A 6,000-nucleotide genomic window follows, 5' to 3' on the forward strand; every position below is an offset into this window, starting at 1 on the left:
TGTCAAGAATAGTGGTTTTGCATGAATATTAATTTATTTTTTTATAATAAGAAAAGAAACACTTAATTGATTAAATTACCAGATTTAAATATTTATAGAGAACATATTCATAACAAAACCCATAAATTATCATAAACCCTAATATTTTTAATAACTAATTATAAAAGAATAAAACTAAAATTAGACAATAAAATAAATAGAAAAGATGAAGAAAATTTACCTAAAGTATAAAGCAAAAGGCAAAAAAGCTTAATTGATGATAAATTTGTATACAGGAGACTAGAAAAGGTAGGAACGGCGGCTGAAAAAAAAACCCTACAGGAGGAGAAGATAAATAAACAAAAGTGAAAGAGGGAAAATTAGTGAGCTGTAAATTATAATTATATATATATATAAATATTTGGGAGCTGTAATTATATATATATATATATACACACTTTTGACTTTCCGTAACTGTAACAATCACATTAGCCCCCGTAACAGTAACTTTCCTTAGTTTCCGTAGCTGTAGCAATAATTCATTAAAAAAAAAAAAAAAAATAAGGGGGCAATTGCCCCCTTTTGACCCACTGTGGCTCCGCCACTGCTCACTAACATGCATGGACGAGATGGGTCTCCCTTTTAGGCTTCCCATTTATTAGTCTTGCAATTAATTAATTAATATCATGAGATGATATTCCGTTAATTATCTAATTGATCAATCATTCTTTTTTAATTTTTATATAATAAAATAACATTTTTTGTTATTCTATCAAATATATAAATGGGCCATTCAATCATTGGTCAAGTTATAAATTTATTTTTTAGAGGTTATAAATCTTGAATTACTAAAGGTTTATATAATTATTAATTTTAAAATTTATAAAATTAATGGAGACTTGGATAATTATATTAATAAAAAATAAAAAATGACAAATAGAGCACGGTACACTTCGTGCTTGACAAACATGTAATGAGCGATGGTCATTGCTCGTACAATAATTGACCTGTTGAATCTTTCTTGTATTTGTTCAGACAAGACTCTCTCGCAGGGTGGGAGTCCACCAAATCAAAATGGCCTCCGTATTACCACCTTTCTCAAAATGTTTGCAGCTTCTCCTTCTGCCTTGCATTGAGATGTGTGCATGTTTAATTTGAAAAAAAATAAATTTAGTTTTGTTGCTTGAAAATATTGAAAATGCAGGACTGGATTTGACATTATATATAAACCAAGGTTTTTTTTTAACTAAATTTCACAAAGAGTTTCATTTTAGTATCCCCCCCCTATCTTGTAGGAAAATGTAAAATGAGGTTGAAAATGAATTTTTTTCTATATTAATTTTGTTTTTTTGAACCAATTTAGATTTTTTTAGTTGAGATATTATAATTTCTAATTTTCTGACCACTCCTATGGTGATAAAAAACTAACCTTCAAGGCTACACGTCATTTATTGTGACAGTTGTGTGATTGTTTACTTTGAAAAAAAAAGACAAACAACCCATCAGAAAGAAAAGGCAAAAAGTCATGTGTGTGTAACTAGTCTTGCAAGCCCTAGAGCATGTTCTTTCATCTCATTGGCCGGGCACACTAGTCTACCCAAACCAAGTGTCTGCCTTTAAAATTTGTTTTCCTCTTAGATTTAGATTTAAATTTAATATATTATATATATATATATATATATATATAAAATATCTTTGATTGGATTTTTCCCATAAATGTCTAGTTTTAGTGCTGTAAAATTAAATGAGAGGTGGGTTCTAAATTAAAAACTATATTGAACTTAAGAATGCTTATGATTTGAGTTATAAATTTTGTGAATTAATTAGCTTGACCCGTTTCAATTTAAAATATTGTTGTTTTAATTTTTTTAAATTAAGATGAAAAAATGTTGTCTTTAAATATATTTAGTTCAAGCTATGTCTTGAAATTTTTTAGTTGAAATTCATTTATTAAACAATTTAAAAAATATTTTGTATATTATTTAAGGAAGTATAATTCAATTCCTTTGATGATTATATATATTTTTTCTAATACTAACAAGCATTTTTTTTTTGTGTGAAATTCTTCATTTTTTTTCTTAAATTTTATTGTATCGTTTTTCTTTGCATATCAATTTTGTTATTATAATTACATAAAAACCTTGATTAATAATATCAAAGTTATTAAATTTAACTACATCCATGAGTTGTTTAAGGGGATTAGAAGATTCATCTGGATTAATAAAAAATAATATAATTTTAAATATATTCTTTTTAAAAATTAAACAATGTGACTTGGAATTTCTTTTCCTATCAAATTGGGTTTGTAACGAATCAATGAAAATGCATTTCAACTTTACAAGATGAACAAGTCACATCAACTTGACACTAACTCCTTTTGATTTGACACAATTATTAATTAATTTTATTAAACACACGCTCAGTTTTTTCAATTCATATTTGAAATTTTGTTTAGTTAAAAAGAAGTAGCAACCCCAGCATATTTTTTGAAAAAATAACTTCTAATCCAGTTTAGGATGAAGCTTGAACACCGAGTTAGATCTTAAAAAAATAATCTTAAATAGGATTTATTAAATCTAAAAAGAAACCTTAAATAGGAGCCTAGATTACTCCATTAATTGTGATGTGGTTAGACCGTCGAGCTTGAACTAATCCAGTAATTCGACAACAAAACTATCTCATACGGCGCCGTTGTATAAAATGGATTATAATTCATGGATGACCCAGCATGAGGACACTACTGGCCACTGCTACTGCTGCTAAAAAAACAAGAACAGTGTCGTTCATGTTCCAGATCAGTGGGAAAGAGACACCCCATGACTTTTATCAGGAAAGCATCCAGAGAGCAGAAACAGGTCGTCTTTCTAGAAAGCAGACACCCCACCATGCTTACCCAAAGATGGCTGTGTGCTCTTTCCCATGGTGCTTTCATCATTGAGCAGCAATGAGGTTCAAAAAATGATTTTCTTACGCAGGGCCTTCTCTCTTAGAAGTCGTTTATATATTTACTTATTTTTTATATATATTTTCCATGAATTTATCTTGTTTTTTTCCACCCTAAATTAAGTTAGAAAGATTGATTCACAATATTTAATTTAATTTAATTTAATTTAATTTATTGTAAAATAAAGTGCTTTCTATATATACGTACATGCACGCCATATTATACAAGACTAATGCAAGTGCTCGTAAAACACCTAGTCACCCCTTCTTGTTATGAACAAAATCAAATATAAAAGAAGAACGAAACGTGCAATTTAAGCAAAGACAAAACTCTTAACTAGAAAGATAGGTCAATCACCCAACAAAACATGTATATGATATAATTTTGTTATTATTGATGATTTTTAATTTTTTTTGATATATTTATGTTCGTTTTATCAATATCTTTTTAATAATACAATTAATAGTGTAATAAGAGTTTTGAAATGTCTTCAATTTTATTTTTTTTTTCTTTTTAATAATAGCATGTACAAATTTTATTATTTCAATAATTTTTTTAATTGTGTTATTTTACTAAGATGTTTTTAAAAAATTACTAATAAGAAAAAAAAGCCAATCTAAGGTGGCCTGGCCAAGAACATTTATAATTTGCTGTCGTTTATGAAACCAACAAGAGCCTATTTTCTTCATGTGGGTCAACTGGATCATTAATAGTATTGTCGTTATGAACTTTGTCACTGTTCATGCCTCATAATTTCCACTGCTTCAAAAACTTGCCTAAAAAGCAATAATTTTTGGGAAGAAATCGTAGCCACCACAACAATCACACAGTCTATATATGACTAGTAGATAAGCAGAGCAGGCCTCCTTTTTTATGCATAGCCTCCATGTGTATAAACTATAAAATATTGAAGTAAAATTACTACTCCAGATTTCAAAACTTCTTTCTACCTGCCTCTCTTCGAAAAGGGTTTGTTAATAATTATAAATATCTCCATATTTACAGTAAACATTTTGCTGCAACAACAATGGAAGGAGCTGGGAGTAGTGAATATAGAAAAGCGTTTTGGACAGCGGAGGAAGATGGAATCTTGATGGATTACGTAAAGGCGCATGGCAAAGGGAAGTGGAATCGAGCAGCGAAAGTCACAGGCTAGCTAGAACTTCTTTTTTTCTTTTTTTTTTTTTTTTTTTTTTTTTATCTTTCCATGTTGAAGGAATTGATGCTAGTTTTAGTGCTCGTGGCATGGTTTTTTATCAGCTAAAAGATTTGAATGTTGTGGTTTAATTAGGCCTCAAGAGGAGTGGCAAAAGCTGCAGGTTAAGATGGATAAATTATCTAAGCCCTAGTGTTAAGCACGGGGGTTTCTCAGAGGAAGAAGATGACCTTATCATCCGGCTCCATAAGCTTCTTGGCAATAGGTTTCTCTTCATCTCTTATCAACGTTCCATAATTTTGAGTTAGCATTCTTCTGATTCATTTTTCCCTAGCTAAATGTAGGACTGGGCTTTGTTGTTTATTATTAAATACCAAATTAATAAATGTTCTTATACTTTCCCTTTTTTTATTTAGGTGGTCCTTAATTGCTGGTCGGGTCCCGGGAAGAACAGATAATCAAGTGAAGAATCATTGGAACACTCATTTAAGCAAGAAACTTGGAATCAAGAAGAGAAAGTGTAAAATTAGTGACTCTTCGTCAAAACTCTCCGAGAAATTAGGGGCTAATTTCCATATTAAATTAAGTTCAAATGATGAATCAATTCCTTGTAACAATAACACTACTGAAATTGAACTCCAAAATGTGATAGAAGGTAGTCATGAGAAGGCAAAAGAAATCAGTAGCACCCATGAGCCAACGATAAGGAATGATTGCTATGAGAATTTTTGGCTCTCTTATGATGATCCATATCTATGGATTCCTAGCTTAATGGAGCTTTCAGACGAGTCTCTTGGTTTTTTTATGTAAAGCTCCATTTTGTATTTCGACAAATCTCTTTTTAATAAGATAATTCTTCCTGTGAGGTAACTGGTTCACGCACGTGTTCACATATTTGATATCCTGCAATGAGATTCAAGATTTTCAGCCACTCAATGCCAATATTTGCATAGTCTCAACAACCTTATTTACAAATACGTAAAAGTGCACGTGGGGATTTGTCACCCGTTTTTTATGGCTGTACCCTACAAGAATTGAGAAATGCGTGGCCTTTTTTAGAAGAAGCCACGCATTTCTTGTATTTTTAAGGATACAGAACTAAAAAAATAAATTATTTGTACCTTACAAAAAATAAGGAACAAATTAATAACTTACTTTTCACCTTTAGAGCCTATTTGTTTTTATGTGTCTATTTAAAAAAAAAATTATATTTTTTTTATTTTTATTTACTTTAAATTAATATTTTTTTAGTATTTTTAGATCTTTTAAGTGCTTGCTTGGTCCCTAATTAATATCTTCATCCACTTGTAATGAAAACTTAGACTATTAAATCGGCTTTGAAATATTGGTTTGATGATTTGGATTGGTTTGGAATTACTGGGTCACTAATGTAACTGATATAATTCGACCAATTAAGGATTCAATTGCTTATGAAAGTGCTCCAGGTTTGGACAGGAAGTAGCTAGCAAATTCCTGAAAATGCATCAACAAAAAGACTATGAATTTCTTGTCAGAAAATTGAGTTATATACCAACGACAGTCAAGTGCAGTATCTACTAGTAGTTGATAAGGACAACAACCGTCAATTGATTTTGGTTTTTTTTTTTTTTTTTTTTGTGAATAAGTGAGTCGCTACCTAGTATTATGATCACTAGGAACCCTAACTGGTCTTTCAGAAATTCTAAGGCAATGGACTGGTTGCGTAAAGGAAAAGTATTAGCACCCCTAGTACGCCCTACTAAAGTAAACTGCTTGGTGTTTGGTTTGCCTTATAATTGCTATGGTGTTGGTGTTCTCTTAATTAATTTTTTTAGGATAGGTTTGATATGATGAATGGATTTGGGTTCAAAGTCTAAAAACAAAAACCCTTGATCAATATGGATCATACATTTAGATATGTCTACAAAGTGCTAAGGAGAAC

Source organism: Populus alba, chromosome 15, assembly GCF_005239225.2.
Source record: "Populus alba chromosome 15, ASM523922v2, whole genome shotgun sequence".
NCBI classification, from domain to species: Eukaryota; Viridiplantae; Streptophyta; class Magnoliopsida; order Malpighiales; family Salicaceae; genus Populus; species Populus alba.